General features: G+C 35.9%; 1 pseudogene; it reads left to right on the plus strand.

Annotated features, from left to right (window-relative positions):
- Positions 1–1,002: 1,002 nt before the first annotated feature.
- Positions 1,003–25,574, plus strand: LOC146943379 (uncharacterized; annotated as a pseudogene).
- Positions 25,575–27,436: the final 1,862 nt, after the last annotated feature.

Here is a 27,436-nt window from a genome sequence, read left to right on the forward strand (position 1 = left end):
TTCATAATAAATTCAAAGTTTTGTCCTCGTGAGCTTAGCTCAATTGATAGGGTCAATGCATAAATATATGCAAGGTCCGAGGTTCGAAACCCGGACACCATCAAAAAAATAATAAATTCAAAATTTTGTACAATATTTTCCCAAACAACTTTTAACTTAAAAATAGCTTTAAAACTAAAAAAAAAAAAACAAAGAAACCAAACAGCTTTAGCTTCTTTCTCAAAGACCTTTGATATATGTTGCATGGCTGTAGAAAAATCCTCCTTTGATCTCAAGTGTCTTTTTTTTACAAAAGATCTCAGGTGCTTTGTTCTTCATTTTAAGTTTGTTTTCAAGAAAGATGGTTCTTTTTAGTTTAGGTTGTCATGTTTGTATGTTTATTGTTGCGATCATGTTTTTGCATTTGATGCATTTTTTTCATAGTCTAGATAAATGCATGCATGTGGGTTATAATAGATGTCATGATGATTGAATTTTAGGTGATGGTAAAGTTGTGACACAATTGTTATTTTAGCTTCTGTCGATCCTGTTTTTTCATTTTATGCATTTTTTCATGTTCTAGACAAATGCATGCATGTGGATTATAGTAGAGGTCATGATGATTGAAATTTAGCTCATGGTCAGGTTTTGACATAATTGTTATTTTAACTTCTGATACTATAGTTGAAATTTTTTTGATGCATATGGGTTATGATATTGATATAGAACCTTGATTAGTTGTTTGATTTTGTGAGTATTCCTAAAGGTGTAACAATTTTTATGTTTGGTTTATTCTTTCTTACATCAATGAGCCGTACGAAAGTTGATTGGTGTAAATTTGTTTTGGTCATATCATTGAGGTCCAGAAAGTTGATGATACATAAATTTGTGCATTTAAGATCAGATTGATTTGATGATACAAAAACAGATCACACAGAAATATGTTAGCTTCTATTGATATCAGAATGAACAAAGGGAATAAATTTAAATGATGAATTGTTGTATTTCTATATAGGACTTTCAATGTCAAAGGATTATGAGTTAATATATGAGTGTATATTATTTGTGACTGGTAGCAATGAGAATCAACATATGAAGCTCATTATATGTGATACAAAGGTTATAGGAGTTAGTTAAGATTTGTTGTAATTTCCTTTATGATTTATCAATGTTACTTATTAGTGTACATTTTGATTTATTTTTGTTTTTTGGTTTCTTTCTCGGATTTAGGGTGATCGAGTTCATGTAATAACTCGATATAGAGAATTGGAGCATTGGAAGGCTTTGATCGAGGAAAGCAAGACTTATACTTTGCATAATTGTCATGTGTTTGATAATGACATTGCATTTAAGCATGTTGACCATCCCTTTATGGTTGTTTTTAGTTCTGGTACAAAGGTGCAGAAGGGTGACATGTTAACTAACATTCCTACTCATGAATTTCACGTTAAGTCATTTAAGGAAATTCAAGATGGAAAATTCAAAACTAACGTTTTATATGGTATAGTTATGTGCATTAATTTATTTATTTGTTTTCTCCGATTATAAGGTTCTTATAGATGTAATTTTTTTTTTAAGAAATCACCGGGCTTCTTCATGAGATTGTCAAGACAACGACAATTGGGACTGGAAAGAAACAATGTACGAACATTGTATTGAGAGATTAAAGGTATTATTTTCTAATTTGTCAGCATCAGGTGATAGGATTTTGTATAGGTTTGATAATGACCTGAAAGATGTCTTTGCTTATGCAGTGGGAATATGGTTGATGTAACACTATGGGAAAAATACTATGTGGCTTTGACGAATTTTTTGCTGATCGAAAGGATGTAAGGCATGTTGTTTTAATATTGACTTCTCAGAAATATATGTTGCTTTGTCATGTACTATCTATTTACCTTGAGTTATTTGTTTCCATTTTGTAGACAATGGCAAGCCAAATATATGTAACAATTGGTCAGGTTCGAGGCTGCTCATCAACCTACATCACCCGGTTGTTGAGAAGTTTAAGACTTGATAATTTTGCATTATGATTTCACAATACAATGTTAGAGTAACTTATTATTTCACAATTTTATTTAATTGTTTTTTTACCATGTTTCTTGAATAGTTGTCGTGACCTTAACACTTCTCAAGCTTAGATTCAAAGCTTCAATCAGGGTTTGGCTTCTTCTCAACGTACTTCGTACAACGATTTTTCCAATCTTTCTCAAGTTAGGTCAATTGATGAATTTAGAGACTTAGTCAAGGTCTGCTTTTTTTATGCACAAACATGCTTTGAGTTTTTTTACGCACAAATTAAAAATACATTTATTCTTAATTTCATTTGCATAATTTGTGTTAGGATGCATACTGCATCATTATTGGGAAAACAACTAAATTCAATCCTCACGAGTTTGGATTGTATTATGAGAGCTGCACCAAATGTTCAAAGGCATCAAAGTCAAATGGTGCTAGCTATAGATGTACATGCGGGCATGATGTAGATGCTCCATTGACTAGGTGATAAGTGCTAGGAAGTGATATTTTCATGTTATATTTTAAGCACTTTTGTTACTTGTTTTGCAAGAAATTTAAGGAAAAGCCGAGATAAAAGCGATAATTGCCTTATTACGCTTTAATTGCCTTACTTTACCCAATTGTGCAGGATTTAACCTCAAGACACTAAGCAAGCATGAAAAAGCCAAGAAAAGTGCAAAAGGCCGCATGTACTACACTGCTCGCGAGGCGAGCACAGCAGCTCGCAGTGGCGAGCTTCAATTCAAGCCACAAAGCCGTGAGCACCCCCTTGCTCGCGAGGCGAGCAGAGCTACTCGCCGTTGCTAGTAAGGGCGGTTTGACCCTCCCAGGGTGACGTGGCAGAATCTTAACGGTGCAGGAAACAGCACTCGCCATGGCGAGTAAGTCAGCTCGCGAGGCGAGCTCAAGCATAGTGGGAATTCTATAAATAGCCCACTTGCTATTCTTTGTAAATATCTTCTTATCATATCTTAGCTTGATATTTTCTTAGCTTCTCTTAGGTTTTAGTTTAGATATTTTCATAGGGAGAAGTAAGGTAGTTCTTCATTGAGTAAGATTGGTTTTGGAAGTTGGATCTTAATACTTTGTTGAGACATCACAAGTGTAATGAATCCTTCCTTTTCAATCCATCCTTGCATGGCTTCCATGATGATGAGTAGCTAAATACCCTTTGTTGGGATGAGAGGTACTTGATCTTGCTAAACATGTAATCCTTTTTATCTTGCAATATATGGTTCTAGCAATTTATATTCAATATTGTTGTTATTCTTGTGTTAATGCTTTCAATGAGATTCAAGATGCTTTGGACACAAACTCTTGAATCTTGAGCTAGAGTAGCAATATATCTTAGGTTAACTTACTTGACATCTTTGTTAATCTTGTGATAATCACCATAATCAAGAGCTAAATGCTTTCGTATAACTCAACCAGGCTGGACACGGTCGATTAGGTTATTCGATCGACTTTGTTATCGTTTAAGGAATTTGGACACGAATGTTTAAACGATAACTTAGAAATAATTATATCACTTTGGACACGAAGGGTAGTTTAGAATTGATTGTGATAATGTTGCTTATGAAGCTAGAATTCGTATGGATCATTAGGTTACGTGTGACGCTTGGTTAAGGAACGCTACTCCTAACAAGTTTCAATCCTTATTTATCTCAACTTTTACTTTTTGCAAATTAGTTTAGATAATCACATTTCATTTCAAACAAACAAGTACTCTTAATACTTTGAATGATAATCGATGTTAAACTGTCATTGATAACGCACTATTCCCTGTGGAGACGATACAAAAATACTTACCTCGTTTGATGCGGAAAATAAACTTTCATCAAAATGGCGCCGTTGCCGGGGAATGGTGTTTAGTTATTATAGATAGAACGATTGATTTATCATTTTAAGCATTCGTACATATCCGTAAATAGTTTTCATTTCTTGATAGTTGTTTGTACTAACCTCTTGTTGATAAACAAAGAAAAGTTTCTTGTAAGTTGTTTCCGTTTTAGGATCACCACCTAGCCAAAATCATGGCTGATCATGGTTACTTCAACTTCTATACTCCACCCGAGTATGAATCCTATCCGCAGTATCAGCAACATTCTTATGAAGATGAGAGATACAAGGTGATAGAAAATACTTTGAATACCTTCATGCAACAATCCATGATAAACATGCAAGATACCAACCAAAGATTGAAGACTTTATCACTTCAAATTGGGTTGATTCAAGCACAAATCATGGATAACCAAGTCAACAATCAATCCACTCTTGGAGAACAAGAAAATAATCCAAACATGTTTGAGAGTGTAACACCCATACCAGACGTATCTAGAAAGTCTGGCACATGCGTTAATATTAGTACTGGATACATTAAAATATACAACAATTAAAAGCTTCGAATGAATAATATTTACATCAAGTTACGTTCGTATAAATAATAATACAATACAACTCATCCATACATAAAAATACATCCTTGATGTCCATGACGTCCTGCAGCTTTACGAACGAACCCTTGAAGTAATATCCATTCGGCTTCGAACATGCATAAACGTCCTGCTTATCTGAAACAAATAAGGATTGGAATGAGACATAATGTCTCAGTGAGTTCCCCTAAATCCTAGGCTATAGGCAACCTCAAGGGAAACCTACGATCACCACGTGTCTAAAAATACAACCTGACGGTTGATTATACGTGTGTGGGGACTTGCATACTTAGACGGTCGTGCATACTAGGGCCGTCCTAGTCTTATCTCACTTGTTATAGGCTTCACTTCCTATACGTGTCATGGCGGTCGAGGGAAAACTAAAACCGCAATGCCAAGAATACGCTCTACGTATCAAGGCCTAACATACTATAATCATGACACCATTCTAAACCGGACGGTTAGGGGAGACCTAGGACCGTCATCGGCATATCTTTCTCTATTTGCTCTAATGCATAATACAATGTTTCTAACACGTATCATATCTTGCTATCATACTAGTTTTGACGCTCTACGTCTATGCTCTACTATTCTTGACGATCTACGTCAAGGCTCTACTATTCTTGACGATCTACGTCAAGGCTCTATGACATAACATAAATATATCTAATAAATATGCACAGTCAGATTCATTCATGAAGTTAGCGTTTAACAATCAAACATTATCTGAGTTCATTTTACGGAAAGCCCCGAGTGGAGTAACCCCGAGCGCAATCCCTATCTATCCGATGGAAACCTATCTAAGGTAAACCAACGGCACTCCTGCAGTGACGTGCGGGATCCTTACGGCTAACCCCGTTTCACCTAATGGAAACCTCTTGAACCAACCTAATGTGGACACAAGAGACACGACACTACCTCTTGCTTACTAAGTGACATGCGGGTTCCTTACGGCTAACCCCGTTTCACCTAATGGAAACCTCTTGAACCAACCTAGTGTGGACACAAGAGACATGGCACCTTAACTTAAAAGTCTTGATCTAAATATATGCATGAGTATTAAATCTATACTAGCTATCTCTTTTACCCCGGATGTCTATACGATCCGACTAGAGGTAAACTATATGCTTGCTTAACCTTCTATGTGAAGAGATATCTAATCAATTCACGTCTTGCCATACCTGTATGACAGTTAGCTCTTATGCGAAGATAATATTCTATATCACTTCGCGTCTATTCAAACATACTACTCATGTCTAGCATTCTATTCTCTTCTAACTATTCTAGTTCTTGACAAGCTATGTCAAGGCTCTACTTTCATCCCATGCCTAGTTCCTTGCTACCCGAATAATTCGGCTAAAACTCTCTTGAGCCATCCTTGTAATACATGCTAAGATTGCCATGATTAATGATGCAAGGATCAATTGACGATGCGTGCAAAGTTTCAATAATTACTAGAGACCGAAAATGCCATAAACCCAAGTTTCATGCCGTTTATAAATTCTATGATTTGATAAAGCCAAACTTGTTCCAGTAGAAAAATAAGTGAAAACAGTGAAAGAACACTTCGAAATGATCGCTACGGACCCCCACACGACTGCCCCCAAGCACCCGAACGCAGAACAACGCGGAGGTTGTCCTGTCTGGGGCGCCTGGCGCCAGGAGTGGGGCGCCTAGCGCTGGCTCCCTGTGTGTGGGCGCCTAGCGCCCTTGTACAGGCGCAGCGCTGCGATTGTTGCGTTTTCGGTGTTTTCGGCTACGGGTTTTCGCCATTTTCGACCCAAAACTCGTCCAATTCGACCCTGTAATGCATCAAACTCATACAACAACATGTATAGCATCATTTAAATATAACTCATGGCAATTTTTAACATATAATCAACTAGAATTGGCTTGGGGTACTAAAATTTCATTAAAACTAAACTAGCATAAATCATTATCCTTCACAAGATTAAACAACCCCAAAGGTGGGTAATCTATCTATGGAACTCACCTCTAATGTTTGCACTTGATTCCCAAAGCCTCCAAGTCCTAAGCTCAAGAATGCCAAAACCCTTGCTCTTGGTTCAACACAAATCCATGGCTTTAGCTCATCAATCCCACTTCTTCCATGCTTCTCTTTGTTTCTTGATCATGAAGAACCACATCATGCACAAAATCATGCTTCTACTTCCAACATAACCAAGACCCTAACCTCTTGAGGTTCTCTTGGTGAAAAGAAAGAGTAGTGGTAACAATCCAAACCAAGCTTCCATTCTTCACTATGATCTTGAAGAATCTTTGCTCAAGTATGTATAAAGATGAAATCAAATTCTTGGATGACAAGGAGAATAGAGGAAGGCGTGAAAGAGGAGAGAAGGAGGAGAAGAATTTCTTGCCAAAACCTAGAGAGAGAAAGAAGAGTGGAAAGTGAGATATTTTGAGCCAAAATCAAATAAATATCTCTCAAACGTGCAATTACTAAATTGCCCTTGCTCCAAGCGTGTTTAATACGACACTGATACTGAAATCGTATTAAGCTAACATCCCATAAAATATTTCCATCACTCTTATTTTACATGAACTTAAATCCTCTGGCATTATCGTCTGGTAATATTCTGATACTGACAGGCGGGATGTTACACTCTACCCCCCTTAAAGAAATTTCGTCCTCGAAATTTAGAAATCATCTACCAATCGCTGCGACTAAAACCTGTCTTCTTTGGTTTCAGTTATACTAAATCTGATCAAACTCACTCCGTAGAGTTTCGAAGCATACTTTCCTTATCAATACATGTAATTCTTCCTCTTTCTTATTCTGCATATGATTGAATATGGTCTCTTCTATCTTACCATCTTTATCAAAATCACAGAACTGTCTGAGAACATAGTGATTAAAACTAACCTTTGTTATAGGAGGATTGCTTGTCTCGGATCTATTCCTTCTCTGCATAGCATGAACTCTGCATCTAATAAGTTTTCTCTATCTGAATCACTCAGGATTTGCCTTTAAACTGGAGTTCTACTGATATCCAGGTTGGCCCTGCAGTGCTTACGTGTATCTAACACATCTTGTCATGCATACATTTGCCGCACTTTGCGACTTTTGCCTCTTACTTTGTTACTCATCTTGATAATTCGGCAAACCTATCATCTCTTTTAAGAGTCTTAAGAAATCTTTCTATCTTTCATAACCTCCCTGTACTGCAATTCATGGGTAACTTGTCTAGCTTGGCATGAAGAAGTGAAATCAACTACATTGATTCATCTGACAATCTATTAACCTGTCTGGTGGTTCACATGCTCTTGAAACTTTCTACTAAGTCCATTTGCACTTGCATTGTACACTCAAAGCACAAATCCGTGCATCCCGTATGACTTGAGTATCACATGGGTATTGTCATTCATTCATAAAACTTTACCTTCTAGTATTGGCATACTTTTAGCGCGATTGCTTGTTAGTTAATAACGATACTCATTCTAGCTTCTGTTTCTAAAATTTCTAAACTTTGGTACATAGGTTCTTGGGATGAATAGATACATGACTAGAAAAATATCATTTTAAAACTGAGTCTATACTAGTACTGCAGAACCACAGGACAAGTCTCTATATCTGAAAAAGGTTTTATGACTCTCCTTCACACTTGTCTCTAACAAGCTGGTCCTGAAGTCTGTACGTCTTAAGTGAGCTTACTCGCTTACGACGTATCTCATCAGTCTTAACAATGTGAAATTTCATGTTTCTTTTTTTTTTTTAACATCATTCCCAAGTTCCTTAATACCGACCTTATCTTTAAAAGTTAAAAAAAAACGTGGCTTGACACCATTCTAGAAAGTATCGTTATCAATTAACAAGTATGGTATAAGAGGGTATGCACTTCGTCAGGCATAACTCATCAATAGTACTCCATCAATATAGCATATACTCCTTCTGACTAACCAACAGCTCTTCTACGAATTAGACATCACCAAAAGGCAACTTGATTAATTCACCTGTGTTAACTCTAGTCTTTCTCATCTTACCTGAGTGAAGATGCTTTCTTTAAACTTTTACTTTAATCATTACTGGCTGCATAAGCATCTATACTTACTTAACATAACGAGAACTCCTCGCTTTCCACATAATACTTCTCACTGAAATGGTATTTCTATCTCGAACATTTTTCACAAGATTCTTACTACAAAATTCCATGTTCCATGGCTACTGTTCGCAACTTAAGTAATTAACTTCCGTTGCGCTACTCTGATTCCCACCGGTTGGCTTCAACCAATACGCTGATCCGTTGAGACGAGTGAACTTTCTTCTTCTTCTATTATTACATTAATATCTGCTTGAGCTCTGCTCGATACTTCTATGTTGCATGCTACTCTGCAACCTTGCTATACTCTTTGCTGGTAAGATTGAACCTCAAGGAAACTTACCTCTGGACATATCAATGTCATACGTACTCTTATTCCTGAGCAACTTAACTCAAGGAGCACATCTTTGCTATTACATAACTACTATTCCATGAAACGCGCTTACAACATCCCATGGTAGACTCATCTTGCACTCGGACAACTTCCTTATGCATCTAACATTGTAGCTTCGTATCTCGCATACTATGTTTTGCTTAATTCTTCCTATGCTTGCTCGTTAATTTTTCTTTCTAAGAAATTTCATAAATTAGCACAAGGGTCATTGACGTTGATGACTTTCAACTATATAAAAAAAAAAAACATATACTGAATCTAGGTCCCAGTCGTTACTCTAAATTCACAGAACGAGTTGATAACACGTATGTGTCATCAAATCTTAGTCCTAGTGAGTTTAGCCAAACTATACGAGTCGTAACAAACCGATACCTACAGAATTTCACTTCGAATTTCAAAATGTCAACTTCAATCACCCATATGCGTATGTCTTTCTAAAATCATGTAAACTTTACAACTTAGCATCCTAACGAGCCTTCGCAAGTTCATCAAGCAAAACATAGCTTCGAGGGGTACTCTTAACTCTGCGATATCCAAAATGCTCGTGATTTCACATCTGTGACTTCCATTCTAGATACTGGTGCCTCTAAACTCTTGGTCTAAACTCATTCTTATCTCTTGACACATTAACTTCCAAAGTCTCAAACCGAATCGATTTTCGTTGATGGTTGCCCATGCCTTTTCCACTTTTGAAACCTTTAGGGGGTGATATGCATTCGTCACTCGATATAAAAAAAAAACAATTTCTCATTGCATAACAGATGGTGAAGACAACTCTCCAATAGTCACTGCATTCCCTAAAGACGAACTGAAAAATTTCGCTCCGGGTTCGCTATTGATGAGTTTCTTCAGCTCAATTTTTTTTTCAAAATATACTTTGCATAATTTTTTTTTTTATCTCAAGTAAATCAATGCACATCAGTCATTTCCAACATCTAAAATATATCCTACTACATATGCATGGCAAGCATCAACCTAATTCGATACAATTCTCGGCACTTTGGAAACTAATGCTTCATTCCTGTTAACATAAAACTTTCACTGAATCCTTTTTCTACTACGAGTAGCTTACTTCTCTGCGTTACCGCTTAACGTAGCTTCCCGAACACTAGAACCTCGTTCACTTTGAACATTCAAGTCCATAATCTCAATAACATAACGCTAATCCTGAGAGTCTACTAATCCCGTCAACCTACGTCGACTGCTTTCTATCTTGTAGCCTTGCGCTTACTTTCTGGAATACATTTCCGTTCTAACTACGACCCTTACTGAAGCTTCAGGTCCTGCTAAGATATTTCTGTATTCTCCACTTACGGGTATACGAAGTATCATCAATAACTTACCCAACGCTGTCTAAGCGCCCCTTCTTAACATTGCCTTACATTCCCGAAGGATTCATACTTCTACTTACTTAGATCACTTGCCACCTACTGGCACGATCAACTTCTTACTAATTCTCATTCCGAGTTCTTACTTCTGAGTTCACACTTTCCGGTGCATCTTCTTCACATACTTCGTCCCTCCAGGGTCCTATTCAGCTCTCAGGCATCCATTCTAATCGTCGAATGCTAAATTGAGTTGATCAGGCTCAACTAACAACAACAACTAGAACATTTACCCGGAACCCAATGGTCCCACTACCTTTGTTGTAACTTAATGACCCAAGGCACGGTCTGAATCGACCTGCTCTGATACCAAATTGTAACACCCATACCAGACGTATCTAGAAAGTCTGGCACATGCGTTAATATTAGTACTGGATACATTAAAATATACAACAATTAAAAGCTTCGAATGAATAATATTTACATCAAGTTACGTTCGTATAAATAATAATACAATACAACTCATCCATACATAAAAATACATCCTTGATGTCCATGACGTCCTGCAGCTTTACGAACGAACCCTTGAAGTAATATCCATTCGGCTTCGAACATGCATAAACGTCCTGCTTATCTGAAACAAATAAGGATTGGAATGAGACATAATGTCTCAGTGAGTTCCCCTAAATCCTAGGCTATAGGCAACCTCAAGGGAAACCTACGATCACCACGTGTCTAAAAATACAACCTGACGGTTGATTATACGTGTGTGGGGACTTGCATACTTAGACGGTCGTGCATACTAGGGCCGTCCTAGTCTTATCTCACTTGTTATAGGCTTCACTTCCTATACGTGTCATGGCGGTCGAGGGAAAACTAAAACCGCAATGCCAAGAATACGCTCTACGTATCAAGGCCTAACATACTATAATCATGACACCATTCTAAACCGGACGGTTAGGGGAGACCTAGGACCGTCATCGGCATATCTTTCTCTATTTGCTCTAATGCATAATACAATGTTTCTAACACGTATCATATCTTGCTATCATACTAGTTTTGACGCTCTACGTCTATGCTCTACTATTCTTGACGATCTACGTCAAGGCTCTACTATTCTTGACGATCTACGTCAAGGCTCTATGACATAACATAAATATATCTAATAAATATGCACAGTCAGATTCATTCATGAAGTTAGCGTTTAACAATCAAACATTATCTGAGTTCATTTTACGGAAAGCCCCGAGTGGAGTAACCCCGAGCGCAATCCCTATCTATCCGATGGAAACCTATCTAAGGTAAACCAACGGCACTCCTGCAGTGACGTGCGGGATCCTTACGGCTAACCCCGTTTCACCTAATGGAAACCTCTTGAACCAACCTAATGTGGACACAAGAGACACGACACTACCTCTTGCTTACTAAGTGACATGCGGGTTCCTTACGGCTAACCCCGTTTCACCTAATGGAAACCTCTTGAACCAACCTAGTGTGGACACAAGAGACATGGCACCTTAACTTAAAAGTCTTGATCTAAATATATGCATGAGTATTAAATCTATACTAGCTATCTCTTTTACCCCGGATGTCTATACGATCCGACTAGAGGTAAACTATATGCTTGCTTAACCTTCTATGTGAAGAGATATCTAATCAATTCACGTCTTGCCATACCTGTATGACAGTTAGCTCTTATGCGAAGATAATATTCTATATCACTTCGCGTCTATTCAAACATACTACTCATGTCTAGCATTCTATTCTCTTCTAACTATTCTAGTTCTTGACAAGCTATGTCAAGGCTCTACTTTCATCCCATGCCTAGTTCCTTGCTACCCGAATAATTCGGCTAAAACTCTCTTGAGCCATCCTTGTAATACATGCTAAGATTGCCATGATTAATGATGCAAGGATCAATTGACGATGCGTGCAAAGTTTCAATAATTACTAGAGACCGAAAATGCCATAAACCCAAGTTTCATGCCGTTTATAAATTCTATGATTTGATAAAGCCAAACTTGTTCCAGTAGAAAAATAAGTGAAAACAGTGAAAGAACACTTCGAAATGATCGCTACGGACCCCCACACGACTGCCCCCAAGCACCCGAACGCAGAACAACGCGGAGGTTGTCCTGTCTGGGGCGCCTGGCGCCAGGAGTGGGGCGCCTAGCGCTGGCTCCCTGTGTGTGGGCGCCTAGCGCCCTTGTACAGGCGCAGCGCTGCGATTGTTGCGTTTTCGGTGTTTTCGGCTACGGGTTTTCGCCATTTTCGACCCAAAACTCGTCCAATTCGACCCTGTAATGCATCAAACTCATACAACAACATGTATAGCATCATTTAAATATAACTCATGGCAATTTTTAACATATAATCAACTAGAATTGGCTTGGGGTACTAAAATTTCATTAAAACTAAACTAGCATAAATCATTATCCTTCACAAGATTAAACAACCCCAAAGGTGGGTAATCTATCTATGGAACTCACCTCTAATGTTTGCACTTGATTCCCAAAGCCTCCAAGTCCTAAGCTCAAGAATGCCAAAACCCTTGCTCTTGGTTCAACACAAATCCATGGCTTTAGCTCATCAATCCCACTTCTTCCATGCTTCTCTTTGTTTCTTGATCATGAAGAACCACATCATGCACAAAATCATGCTTCTACTTCCAACATAACCAAGACCCTAACCTCTTGAGGTTCTCTTGGTGAAAAGAAAGAGTAGTGGTAACAATCCAAACCAAGCTTCCATTCTTCACTATGATCTTGAAGAATCTTTGCTCAAGTATGTATAAAGATGAAATCAAATTCTTGGATGACAAGGAGAATAGAGGAAGGCGTGAAAGAGGAGAGAAGGAGGAGAAGAATTTCTTGCCAAAACCTAGAGAGAGAAAGAAGAGTGGAAAGTGAGATATTTTGAGCCAAAATCAAATAAATATCTCTCAAACGTGCAATTACTAAATTGCCCTTGCTCCAAGCGTGTTTAATACGACACTGATACTGAAATCGTATTAAGCTAACATCCCATAAAATATTTCCATCACTCTTATTTTACATGAACTTAAATCCTCTGGCATTATCGTCTGGTAATATTCTGATACTGACAGGCGGGATGTTACAGAGAGAGTCGGAGAGATTGTTGAAGAAGTTGTTGTTCAAGATGAGGTAGTTACAAATGTTGATATTGAAGAAGCAATGGTGGTTGAGGAAAAGGAACGGTTACAAATCAAGGAAGATTTAATGGTAACAAGAGGGAAGAAAATGAACAAGGTTGAAATCGATCGAGTCATTGATGAAATTTGCACCTTGTTCAATAAACCAAAGCTAGGGAGGTCATGGACTCCAAATCATTTGTTCCTAAAGTTCATGGAATTTCTCCCAAAGCGAAGGAGTTCAAAAGATGATGTGCTATCCGTTTCATTTTGGCCACCCTAACGGAAAAGGCGTCGAGCTAACGACGTTAAACAAGCGCTTGTTGGGAGGCAACCCAACTTTGTAAGTCTATTTATTGTTTTAAGGCATATTAGGTATTAGAGTCATGTGCATGCATCAAAACATCCAAACCAGGAGCCAAAAAGAAAGCACAAATTCAAAAATTGTCACCACTCGCGAGGCGAGTAAAACTGCTCGCCACTGCGAGCAAACTGGTAGTCAAAATGGTCAAACGACCAAATCACTCGCCACAGCGAGTAGTGTTGCTCGCGAGGCGAGTAAGCTCAGTTGGGCAGTTACACATCCCAAGGCCACTAACTCACATTAACTCCCCATTATTTTCCTTAAACCACCCATTTTTATCTTTCCCTTATCATTTTCGTTTTTACACTCTCTCTCATCAAAAAATTTTTTCACATTCTTCTCTCTAACACCATCACTAACCCTAAATCTTCAAAGTTTCAATCAAAGTCAAGACAAGGCCACTCATTCTTTTCTGTTTATTTTGCACTTGCATCAATTTAATCTTCCAACAGGTTTGAATCATTTCTTCTTGCTTCAGATTTATTTTCAATTTTGAATGCATGTAAACCCTAGGATTAGAAGATTGAAGGTTGATGAAACTTTTGTTCTGATTTAGCACCCAGATGCCTAAGATGAAACAGAATCATGCACAATTTCGTATTGCTTTTCTCTCTAAAGCCACATCTTTTGGTTAACCCTTTTGTAAATTTTGAAAAATAAAAATTAGGGTTTTGTGGCATAAATTCGAATTGCAAAACAAAGGCATGATTCAATTCATCTTGAGGTCATTACCAGGGTCGAAAATGCTTTATTAAGGGTTAGAATTCATGAAACTGAACAACTGTTGAAAAAAGAATGGATTTTTGAAAAATTCTGGGTAACTCGCCGTGGCGAGCTTCATCACTCGCGAGGCGAGTGTTCTTCTTGAACCCAGAAATTTGTCTGGTTGCTCGCCACTGCGAGTAGAGCTGCTCGCGAGGCGAGTAGCTTCAGAACCTGAAATTTTTGTTCTGGTTTAAAGTTCTAGTGATGCCAATTGTGCTGATTTGTTTCCATACAGATTTTTGACTGTTATATTGTATTGTGTATGGATTTCCTGGCTGTTTTGCAGGTATGGCTCCTAAGAATCCTCAAAAGAGAAAGAAGGGTGAAGCCTCTGCACCCCAACCCTCCCGAAACCGAAGTTTTGATATGGGTAGATTTAAATCCCGCTTTCATCAGGAGAGGTATGTCGAGTTGCTCGACCAAAACATGTGGGCTGAGAGAGTGTTTAACATTAGCCCTAACGGACCTTATGGGGAAATTGCTAAACTTTTGAAAGACCAAGGGTGGGATAGACTTTGTAACCCCATCACCAACCTAAATGCTGAGCTTGTGCGTGAGTTTTATGTAACGCCCTCCTTTTATTTAATTATTTTTATTAAGTTAGAATCTATTTATGTGATTTATTTGTATATATGAGGTGTTAGTATTTTATTATGTGGCATTATTATATTATTTATTAGAATATGAGAATTATTAGTGTAAGTAGAATTGGAGGTTAGAATAGAAAGAAGAATAAGTTATTGGGCCTAAATAGATTTAGGAAGAGTGATTAGTATTATAAATAAGGAAACTTAGGTTAGAAAGAGTTTTTACGTTAAAACGCTTTTTGGAGAAAGAGGAGAAAGAAGAGAACTCTGAGAGAGAACCTTAGGAACGAAGAACGCTGCTTTTGATTTCAGAAAAACAATCTAAGGTAAGGGTGAGACTATCTTTCACTAATATTAAGTCTGTAGATCATTAGATTGCATCTAACATGTTTAGGAAGAGTTGTGAGAAATTAAGAATTAGGGTTTAAGTGAAGAATTGAGGATTAATGGATGAAAAGTTGTTAGATGGACGTAGAAACTGTGAACAGACCTAGATAATCCCTAGAATGATTATTGGAAGTAGTTTTGATGTTAGACACTTATTCTCATAATCACTTTTCTTCCTTGATTTTATGACCTTTAGATAAATTCATGTTAAATTCGTGCCCTAATTTGCTGCTGTGATTTTGATTATATTCTTGTGTCCGAATTTATTATTTTCATGTGATAATTCTTAGTCGATTTATGATTAGGGTTTATGATTTTCTGTTCGATAAAAATTGTTAATTGTAATCATGTTTTTCTTTACGGCATGTGTTTGATCATGACTATATGCGATATAGCTCTGTTTGTGTGAATCTTTTTTTGTTGCCTAGCGTGATAATTTGCTCTAAAAGTCTTACGAATTTGTTCAAGATGGCTTTGTATTACGTGACTACTTTAGCAAATCATACTATAGTAATTGTTTTAACATGATTCCATCAAAAGAGACATTACAGGTCGTGTAATTAGCTTTTTGGATCAATGTCATCTAGTATCTTAATAAATAATAATGATAAGAGTTATTGTTATTGGTTTTGAAAATCAATACCTGGATTGCTTGATAGTTTCGGCAACTATTATGGATAATAATAAATGGCATGAATCAATTCTCCCCATAGGTTACCGTAAGTTATTTTGAAATATATATATATGTATATATATTAATATTTTAATAAGAGTAATGATTGTAAAGAGTTATAAATAATGAATTTTAGATAATGAATTGAATTGATTAAATATTTAAAGATGTGTTATATAAAGATGTGTTACTATTTAAAGATCGTGTAGTTTTAAGATGAACTTAGAGTAGGAAAGGAAGGATGTCTAGATTTTTTTTGAAGCTGTCCAGGAAGCCTAAGTTAAGATGACTAAAATTATTAATAATGTGAGATTTGTTATATGCTGCACTTGTTGTTGTTTACTGTTGTTGACTGTTAATGTCTTGAAGTTGCATGAGTCGGTCTAAGTTGTCATGATTTAAGAAGTTGTCCATTTTAATGGAGTTGTATAGGATGTTCACGTTGTTGTCCAAGTGGCATTTAGAGTTGTGATGTTGCATAGTCAGCGATGGGGGCTTAATGCCCTGGTGGTACCACATGCATAATGAAGTTGTCTAAGTTGTTGTCGAAGTTGTCTAAGTTGTTGTTGAGGTTGTCTAAGTTGTTGTTGAAGTTGTAGTTGCATTGTAGAGTCGTCATAACTTATATTTAACGATGATTTAACGATGATGTTTGACGATGATGTTTTGATGATGATGTTTGATTATGATTTGATGATGATATTTTGATGATGATGTCTGTTTATGATTGATGATGATAATAATATGATACTAAATGATTATTAATGCTGATGTTTATGATGTCTTAAGTTGTTAAATATATGATGATTCTTGATTATGATTTAATGATGATTTTTGCTTATGAATTAGAGATGATAATTGTTTACGAACTAATGATGATATGTGATGATGTAAGTGATATTATTGATAATATAAGATGAAGTTTATGGCTAATGTAGGAAGATTAATGATACTAGTTAATGAAGTTTATGATGTTAAATGTAATTAATGAGTTTCCTGCTTAATATTATTGTTTGAGAAATCTCACCCCTTTGCTTGAAAATGTTGCTCTTCGTATGGGTAACTTGCAGGTAACCAAGATTAGTTGCGGTCGTGAGTGGACTCCTCACAAGTGTGTCTATTAGGTGCTCTGATACGTAACGGGATGGGAATTTTGACACTGTTTTCTATTCCTTACGTTTTGTTTTAAGAGATTTATAATGAAGTGGTTGGATTTGAACTAATTATTATGTTTTAGACTATTTATGAGACTTTTATGATGAGGCCTTTTGTGCCAAAGATTATCTTTAGGTGTTGAATAATTCCGCTGCAGATATTAAGTATTTTGTTGATTGAATTTTGAAGAATAAATTATTATTTGTTCATTTATGATTTTTAAGAAATGTGACATTCCGTTTTGTGATGAAAAACTCTGATAATTGTTATGAAATTTTTACGTTGGGAAAACGGGGTGTTACAATTGGTATCAGAGCAGGTCGGTCCGTCCGGCCAAGTAGATGAGTCGTTGTGTCGTGTGACGGTTGAATACTGTCGTTGTGTTTTCTATTTAATAGTTATGTTTTATTATGTGATCATGTTTAACTGACTAATTTTAATGTGGTTTTTGTGTATTGTTTGAAGTTTCTATTTTGTCATATATAGTTTAAGATATTTTTGCAATAATTAAATTCAATTTCTCTTGTGTTCTGAATTTCGAGGACGAAATTCTTTTAAGTTGGGGAGAGTTGTAACGCCCTCCTTTTATTTAATTATTTTTATTAAGTTAGAATCTATTTATGTGATTTATTTGTATATATGAGGTGTTAGTATTTTATTATGTGGCATTATTATATTATTTATTAGAATATGAGAATTATTAGTGTAAGTAGAATTGGAGGTTAGAATAGAAAGAAGAATAAGTTATTGGGCCTAAATAGATTTAGGAAGAGTGATTAGTATTATAAATAAGGAAACTTAGGTTAGAAAGAGTTTTTACGTTAAAACGCTTTTTGGAGAAAGAGGAGAAAGAAGAGAACTCTGAGAGAGAACCTTAGGAACGAAGAACGCTGCTTTTGATTTCAGAAAAACAATCTAAGGTAAGGGTGAGACTATCTTTCACTAATATTAAGTCTGTAGATCATTAGATTGCATCTAACATGTTTAGGAAGAGTTGTGAGAAATTAAGAATTAGGGTTTAAGTGAAGAATTGAGGATTAATGGATGAAAAGTTGTTAGATGGACGTAGAAACTGTGAACAGACCTAGATAATCCCTAGAATGATTATTGGAAGTAGTTTTGATGTTAGACACTTATTCTCATAATCACTTTTCTTCCTTGATTTTATGACCTTTAGATAAATTCATGTTAAATTCGTGCCCTAATTTGCTGCTGTGATTTTGATTATATTCTTGTGTCCGAATTTATTATTTTCATGTGATAATTCTTAGTCGATTTATGATTAGGGTTTATGATTTTCTGTTCGATAAAAATTGTTAATTGTAATCATGTTTTTCTTTACGGCATGTGTTTGATCATGACTATATGCGATATAGCTCTGTTTGTGTGAATCTTTTTTTGTTGCCTAGCGTGATAATTTGCTCTAAAAGTCTTACGAATTTGTTCAAGATGGCTTTGTATTACGTGACTACTTTAGCAAATCATACTATAGTAATTGTTTTAACATGATTCCATCAAAAGAGACATTACAGGTCGTGTAATTAGCTTTTTGGATCAATGTCATCTAGTATCTTAATAAATAATAATGATAAGAGTTATTGTTATTGGTTTTGAAAATCAATACCTGGATTGCTTGATAGTTTCGGCAACTATTATGGATAATAATAAATGGCATGAATCAATTCTCCCCATAGGTTACCGTAAGTTATTTTGAAATATATATATATGTATATATATTAATATTTTAATAAGAGTAATGATTGTAAAGAGTTATAAATAATGAATTTTAGATAATGAATTGAATTGATTAAATATTTAAAGATGTGTTATATAAAGATGTGTTACTATTTAAAGATCGTGTAGTTTTAAGATGAACTTAGAGTAGGAAAGGAAGGATGTCTAGATTTTTTTTGAAGCTGTCCAGGAAGCCTAAGTTAAGATGACTAAAATTATTAATAATGTGAGATTTGTTATATGCTGCACTTGTTGTTGTTTACTGTTGTTGACTGTTAATGTCTTGAAGTTGCATGAGTCGGTCTAAGTTGTCATGATTTAAGAAGTTGTCCATTTTAATGGAGTTGTATAGGATGTTCACGTTGTTGTCCAAGTGGCATTTAGAGTTGTGATGTTGCATAGTCAGCGATGGGGGCTTAATGCCCTGGTGGTACCACATGCATAATGAAGTTGTCTAAGTTGTTGTCGAAGTTGTCTAAGTTGTTGTTGAGGTTGTCTAAGTTGTTGTTGAAGTTGTAGTTGCATTGTAGAGTCGTCATAACTTATATTTAACGATGATTTAACGATGATGTTTGACGATGATGTTTTGATGATGATGTTTGATTATGATTTGATGATGATATTTTGATGATGATGTCTGTTTATGATTGATGATGATAATAATATGATACTAAATGATTATTAATGCTGATGTTTATGATGTCTTAAGTTGTTAAATATATGATGATTCTTGATTATGATTTAATGATGATTTTTGCTTATGAATTAGAGATGATAATTGTTTACGAACTAATGATGATATGTGATGATGTAAGTGATATTATTGATAATATAAGATGAAGTTTATGGCTAATGTAGGAAGATTAATGATACTAGTTAATGAAGTTTATGATGTTAAATGTAATTAATGAGTTTCCTGCTTAATATTATTGTTTGAGAAATCTCACCCCTTTGCTTGAAAATGTTGCTCTTCGTATGGGTAACTTGCAGGTAACCAAGATTAGTTGCGGTCGTGAGTGGACTCCTCACAAGTGTGTCTATTAGGTGCTCTGATACGTAACGGGATGGGAATTTTGACACTGTTTTCTATTCCTTACGTTTTGTTTTAAGAGATTTATAATGAAGTGGTTGGATTTGAACTAATTATTATGTTTTAGACTATTTATGAGACTTTTATGATGAGGCCTTTTGTGCCAAAGATTATCTTTAGGTGTTGAATAATTCCGCTGCAGATATTAAGTATTTTGTTGATTGAATTTTGAAGAATAAATTATTATTTGTTCATTTATGATTTTTAAGAAATGTGACATTCCGTTTTGTGATGAAAAACTCTGATAATTGTTATGAAATTTTTACGTTGGGAAAACGGGGTGTTACATTTTACGCCAATGCTCTTCCTGAAAACCCCCTCACTGATATCTTTCCGTATGAGACGGTTGTCCGGGGTCACACCATTAAATTTGATAGGGCAGCCATCAACAAATACCTTGGCAATCCCTTCGAACTAACCCATGACCATGAGTATGATGAATTTCACACCAAACAAAACTTGGGGCACTTTAAGGTTGATGAAACTCATGAAGAAATCAAACGATTTCTTTTGCTTGAGGGTTTCAACTATGACAAGAGTGAAGCCGGGAGAGAACACCGCTGCCAATACAAATTCATGACTAACCCGGCCAAAATAATCCAAAAGTTTATCCTCTACAATGTCATGCCAAGTAGCCACATGTCCGATTGTGTTGTGGAAGTGTGCCCCCTCATTTACTATATCCTTAATGGCAAACCAGTGGACATAGCTCGAACCATTGCTTGGGAATTGAGGAAAGTCGCTTTACAAGGGAAGGGTGAGCCAGCAGCCCGCCTATTCTTCCCTGGTCTCATCATGGGACTCATTAAGGATACCGGTATGAAGCTTCCTTCCGCCGTTCATGAGAAAATTCGCAACCCCATCAATGATATTTTCATCACCCGTTTCATCATGGGTGAATCTAAGAAAGATAAAGGTAAGGGGAAGCAAGCTTCATCTTCTCGGGCACCTCCCCCACAAGAAGAACCCATGCCATTCCAACCCACTGCTGCCTTTGATTTTGCTAGCTACGTTCAGTGGCAACATCAAAGCAATATGCACACTTGGAATATGCTGACAGCTCAAAACCGTGCAAACACCTACTTCCAACAATCTCAGTATGTCATGCAGCAGCAAGTAGGCTACCCACAGGAGGTGATGGATCAGTTCATGACACCACAGGCTTTTCAGAACTATGTTAATTGGCCTGAGGGCATGCCAGGTCCATATGGAGGGGTTGGAGACTTTGCAGGGCATGAGAATGCAACCATGGGAGAAAATGTAGGTGGTGATGAGGATGTTGATAGAGATGATCCAGCAAATGTACCGAGTGCTACATCTTCTCACGATGGCTCGGATGATGATATGCAATCTTAAGGAGGAGGAAAAGTCTTGAAAGCCAGTTCTTCATAGAGTGATTTTATCAAGCTTTCATTCATTTCTTGCTGTCTTCCTTATATTTCATTTGCTTTCTCTTTTGATACCTTTTGAACAATGTTACTCCTTTTGTGTTTTGATTTAGCACTAATGACTCAGTTTATTTTTGTATTAGTACAATCGTTTTGTGTTTTGTTGTATTGTGTTTCGTTGGCACAATTAATTTAATTAGTATTGTGATGTTTTTATTTATCTTAGTATTGTTTATTTTGTATTATGATTAGTTAAATTCATGTTTAGTATATATTTTTTTTGTATGATCAAGTACCCTTTTGGTTTTAATAGCCAAAGCTTAAATTTCAATTCTCAGATGATTGATATTGATTCATAGTTACGATTAAAAGCGCAAAGCCAAGGTACAAGTTTCCAGTTTTTCTAGGTTTTTACTCTAATATGGAACGAGTACTTTGTGCAAATTTCATTTCATTTAGTTCTTTACAATAATTTATTTGTTTGTGAACCACGTAGTACTAGCCTAAAGTGAGGAAACCTCAAATGTTTGTACATATGCAAGGAGACCGGTATTCATTGTTTAACTCAGTTGTTTTATGTTAAATCAAATAATTGTTTTAAATTGTGTGAAGGCATGGAAGTGATCAAGGCACATTTTTTGTTTATAAGTGAAACTTACTTGACCACAAATAGCCTACCTTGTGAGAAGAGCGAGTACTTGCTAACCCATTTGAGCCAAATGAATCGGAGTCATCAATTATGAACTGTCAATTCATAAGCACAATGCTTGATGAAGTTGCCTTTAAATTTTTCAAAATTCAGTTCATCTTTGACGCACTTTAGGACTCTGATATGTTTTTAATTGTTGAACCCTAAAATTTCAATGTTATTTGTCCCTTTTGCCTTAGAGTAGAGGAACATTCAATTAGGGTATTTGTTGATTCAAGTTGGGGAGAGAAGGTAGATGTAAATCTTTTGTCAAGTACAATGGTGTAATTTTATCTTTGATCAAGACAACATGTTGTTGTAAATACAAAAAGAAAAGAAAAACAATGTGTACATGAAAAGAAAAAAATAGAAAAAGAGAAAAAGAAAGAAAAATCCAAAAAGAAAATAAGTTGTCAAGATCAAAGTGCTTCATGTTTAAGCACCAAGGGTTTGTAATGATTGGTAGGAAAGGTTGTGAAATTTAATGGTTGATACAAGGAATGTTCCTAATTGTTAGGCTTTTTGATTTCAATTGCCCCACATATGACATTTCTTTTGTAGCCAAGCCAAGTTATAACCCTCAAAGACCTTTTGATCCATGTTCTTTATGCCTTTTGAAATGATATTTGGATGGACACATAACTTGATTGGAATGTTAACTTGATTTCCGGATGTGTGTTCATAACCCTCATTTGTTTGTTTTCAATTGTTTATCTACTTTCAAAGAAGTGTGTTAGGTGTGGTTCGTGAATATATATATTATTGTTTTGAACTATTTGGCATGAGCTTTGTACATAGGACTCATCTCATATTAGTCGTAGAATTCTAAATTAGTTGGAAACTTAGCCTTGCACGCACATTCATTTTGAATCATTATCTGAGAAAGTTTTCAAAACCTTTTGTACTTGTGTCTTGTTCTATTAACTTGTTTGATTTTCAATCTTTTGTTTGAGGACAAACAAAGAGTTAAGTTGGGGAGAGTTTGATAAGTGCTAGGAAGTGATATTTTCATGTTATATTTTAAGCACTTTTGTTACTTGTTTTGCAAGAAATTTAAGGAAAAGCCGAGATAAAAGCGATAATTGCCTTATTACGCTTTAATTGCCTTACTTTACCCAATTGTGCAGGATTTAACCTCAAGACACTAAGCAAGCATGAAAAAGCCAAGAAAAGTGCAAAAGGCCGCATGTACTACACTGCTCGCGAGGCGAGCACAGCAGCTCGCAGTGGCGAGCTTCAATTCAAGCCACAAAGCCGTGAGCACCCCCTTGCTCGCGAGGCGAGCAGAGCTACTCGCCGTTGCGAGTAAGGGCGGTTTGACCCTCCCAGGGTGACGTGGCAGAATCTTAACGGTGCAGGAAACAGCACTCGCCATGGCGAGTAAGTCAGCTCGCGAGGCGAGCTCAAGCATAGTGGGAATTCTATAAATAGCCCACTTGCTATTCTTTGTAAATATCTTCTTATCATATCTTAGCTTGATATTTTCTTAGCTTCTCTTAGGTTTTAGTTTAGATATTTTCATAGGGAGAAGTAAGGTAGTTCTTCATTGAGTAAGATTGGTTTTGGAAGTTGGATCTTAATACTTTGTTGAGACATCACAAGTGTAATGAATCCTTCCTTTTCAATCCATCCTTGCATGGCTTCCATGATGATGAGTAGCTAAATACCCTTTGTTGGGATGAGAGGTACTTGATCTTGCTAAACATGTAATCCTTTTTATCTTGCAATATATGGTTCTAGCAATTTATATTCAATATTGTTGTTATTCTTGTGTTAATGCTTTCAATGAGATTCAAGATGCTTTGGACACAAACTCTTGAATCTTGAGCTAGAGTAGCAATATATCTTAGGTTAACTTACTTGACATCTTTGTTAATCTTGTGATAATCACCATAATCAAGAGCTAAATGCTTTCGTATAACTCAACCAGGCTGGACACGGTCGATTAGGTTATTCGATCGACTTTGTTATCGTTTAAGGAATTTGGACACGAATGTTTAAACGATAACTTAGAAATAATTATATCACTTTGGACACGAAGGGTAGTTTAGAATTGATTGTGATAATGTTGCTTATGAAGCTAGAATTCGTATGGATCATTAGGTTACGTGTGACGCTTGGTTAAGGAACGCTACTCCTAACAAGTTTCAATCCTTATTTATCTCAACTTTTACTTTTTGCAAATTAGTTTAGATAATCACATTTCATTTCAAACAAACAAGTACTCTTAATACTTTGAATGATAATCGATGTTAAACTGTCATTGATAACGCACTATTCCCTGTGGAGACGATACAAAAATACTTACCTCGTTTGATGCGGAAAATAAACTTTCATCACTAGGTTACATATTTAAAATTTCATGTGGTGGATTAGTGCTTCTTTGTTTGGCACATTTCTGATATGTTTTTGAATCTATCCATTTTATCATATATAAGGTAGTTGTGCAAGTTGTTCATGATGGTCATAAGCTTGAATTTGTGTTTTGGGATAGTGAATGTATTCAGGTTATTGGTATTACTGCCCAAGCTCTTAGGAAGAATATGCAAGAGGATGATCCTAAAATATATCCAAAACATCTAGATAAACTACTCGGCCTTGAGTTTGCGTTACATGTCAAGTATCAGCCATACTATCATCAATCATTTGTTTTAGGTGTTTCAATTGATCCTGCTGTCATTGAGAAAATTAAGTCTCATCTTCAGCCCGATGAAATTTAGCTAGAGGAGCAACAACTTGATGAGGTTCTTTGTGCCCGTCCTGTTCTTTTTTTATTTTTTATAATTGATTTGAATGTTTCTTTTTCTATCACTTATATTTGTTTTCAATTTTATTATTGTAGAATGTTATCTATGATATAATAAATGCATTGAATTTCTGTGTGATTTAATGAATGATAGCGTTATTGTAATTATTAATATTATCTTCATTTTAAGTATGGAAATTTTATCCTTATTGTGACAACAATATCCTTCTCTGCTTGTGGTGAAAATGATTTGGAACAAGTTGGGAATCGTACTCCTGCAAAGCGTTCGTCCGCTGAGAAATACCAAGATAACATTGCATCAGATGCCTATAATCCAACACAATTATCTTCCACTAAGTTGGTCAAACACATCAAGAAGGAGCGATTGACATTTTCTTTGTCTGCTTTTTTGAAAACATACCATCGACTCTTGCGAAGTTATTTGACTCTCAGATGTTGGTAGTTTTCATAACTGGATCTGTGGTTTTTGCAGTATTTGGTGGCTTCGGGTTCGTCAGTGATCTGAACGAACGTGGCTTGGTGATGTATGGTCTCAACCGGAACTGTGATCCTTTTGCAGCTCCGACAGTTCTCTGCAGGTTTCTTGACCCACACTTCTGGCGTAGGGTGTCAAAATAGCGTGGGTGTGATGCATCTACGTCGTCTGTTCTTGGTGTCTCAAAACCGATCCGGTTCACAAATCCGGCAGTATGTTTAAAACGTGTTCCCTGTGTTCACGTCTGTGTGGGTTAGAACACCGTTTTCAGTGGTGTGTTGGTTCCTTGAAACTCAGTTCTAATCTGGTAGTTTTGCTGTTGGTATTGATGGTTGAGTTGTTTTGGCTCGAAAGGGCGGTTACGCCTGCTGTGTTATTTGCAGGGGGCTGATGGTACGTGAACTCATATCCGTGTTGGCGGTTGGTTCATTCGCTATAAAAAAAAAGACATATTTGATTTTGTTTAGGAGCATCTCAGGTTCGATGTGATGCTTGCGGCCTTTTACACATCATTTATTTTGCAATCTGGTTTCGTGCCTCGCGTTGGGTATGCTAGATTGTGCTGATGTGTAACCGTTTGTTAGGCATGTTTGTTTCTTTATACCACTTTTGTTATATCTGTTGTAATACCCTTTTTGGGTTGACTATGTGATTGCTGGGTAAGGTTTATGCCCCCTCAACTTTGTAATTTCTCTTTATTTTATATATATTTCTTTGCTTAAAAAATAAAAAAAATGTGTAATTAGGTTTTGTGATGTTAGTCAAGATCTCTCACTAGAAAATAATGGTTGTTTCCAAAATCTAATCTGATAAAGAAATCATGTATGTAAGTTGAACAAAATTTCTTGAATTGTAAAGTTTTTTATCATGTGAAACACATAGGATTGGTCATAATTTATAATTTCTATTTCTGCCTCTTTTCAAAACAAAAAAAAAAAATCAGTTGAATATGGTCACCAATTAACAAGAAAAGTTAAACTCTTATAATTTGTTGTATAGGACTGATAATATAACTTTATCAGTGCATTATGTAAACCAATTGATTCGCCTATGATCTTAACCTATATTCTTAGAAAAAATGCATCAACATTGTTGAAACAAATGGAAATTAACATCTCTGTAAAAAATTGCCGAAACAAGATGCATATATTTAAAAATAAAAATGTTTATAGCATTCCATGGAAACACATTTGTAGAAACAATGATGTTACAAACTACAGAATATAACTTTCATGCAATGACACCTAATCTTAATCATTGAAAAGCATGAGAATATTTACCATATAGCTGCACCAGTTTCTCTTGATGAAAGAGACACTTTTATGCAGCAAAGCTTTATAATGTTTTGTGTCAACCCTTTAAAAAGTAGAATAAAGAGGTGTTACATTGTCGTCGAGGGCGGTTTAAGGACATGTCTTTGGCAAAATCGGAAGTTTAGAATTCAAGCAATTATGCGTTTACAAAATATAGCGCATCGCGTCTAATAAAATCACATTAGTAAACATATATTTAAATTTATCAGTTGACAACATATTAACTTATTCAAATATATAACAAAGATTTTTAAAATAATAGTGTTGAACCCGTGCGAAGCACGGGTTTTTAACTAGTTTACTTATGAAAAATCTATTTAATTTAATTTATGAAAAATCAATTGCAGGCTATCCCTACAATTTAGATTTCGACATAGGACTAACATACACACTTGAATCTCAACTATATGTTAATCAAGTATGACTCCACTTTTAGCCATTATCGTATAGATGTGGTGACTCCACTTTTAGGAAGACCTATGGAACAAGGATCCCTCCCCCATCGAGTCAAATCAGACTCTAATGCCACTTATTAGGAAATCCAAGGAGCACCAAAAGTGACATCATGCTAAAGACCATGACCACAAAGAAACTTTCATATCATATCTTCATTCAAAACATGGAGACAATAAGTATATATTTCACACCTATATTCCAACAAAAAGAAGTTGACCACGAGGTTTTGCCAATTT

This window comes from Medicago sativa, chromosome 2 (genome assembly GCF_051527215.1).
Source record: "Medicago sativa cultivar Bolivia chromosome 2, Bolivia_mono, whole genome shotgun sequence".
Lineage (NCBI taxonomy): Eukaryota > Viridiplantae > Streptophyta > Magnoliopsida > Fabales > Fabaceae > Medicago > Medicago sativa.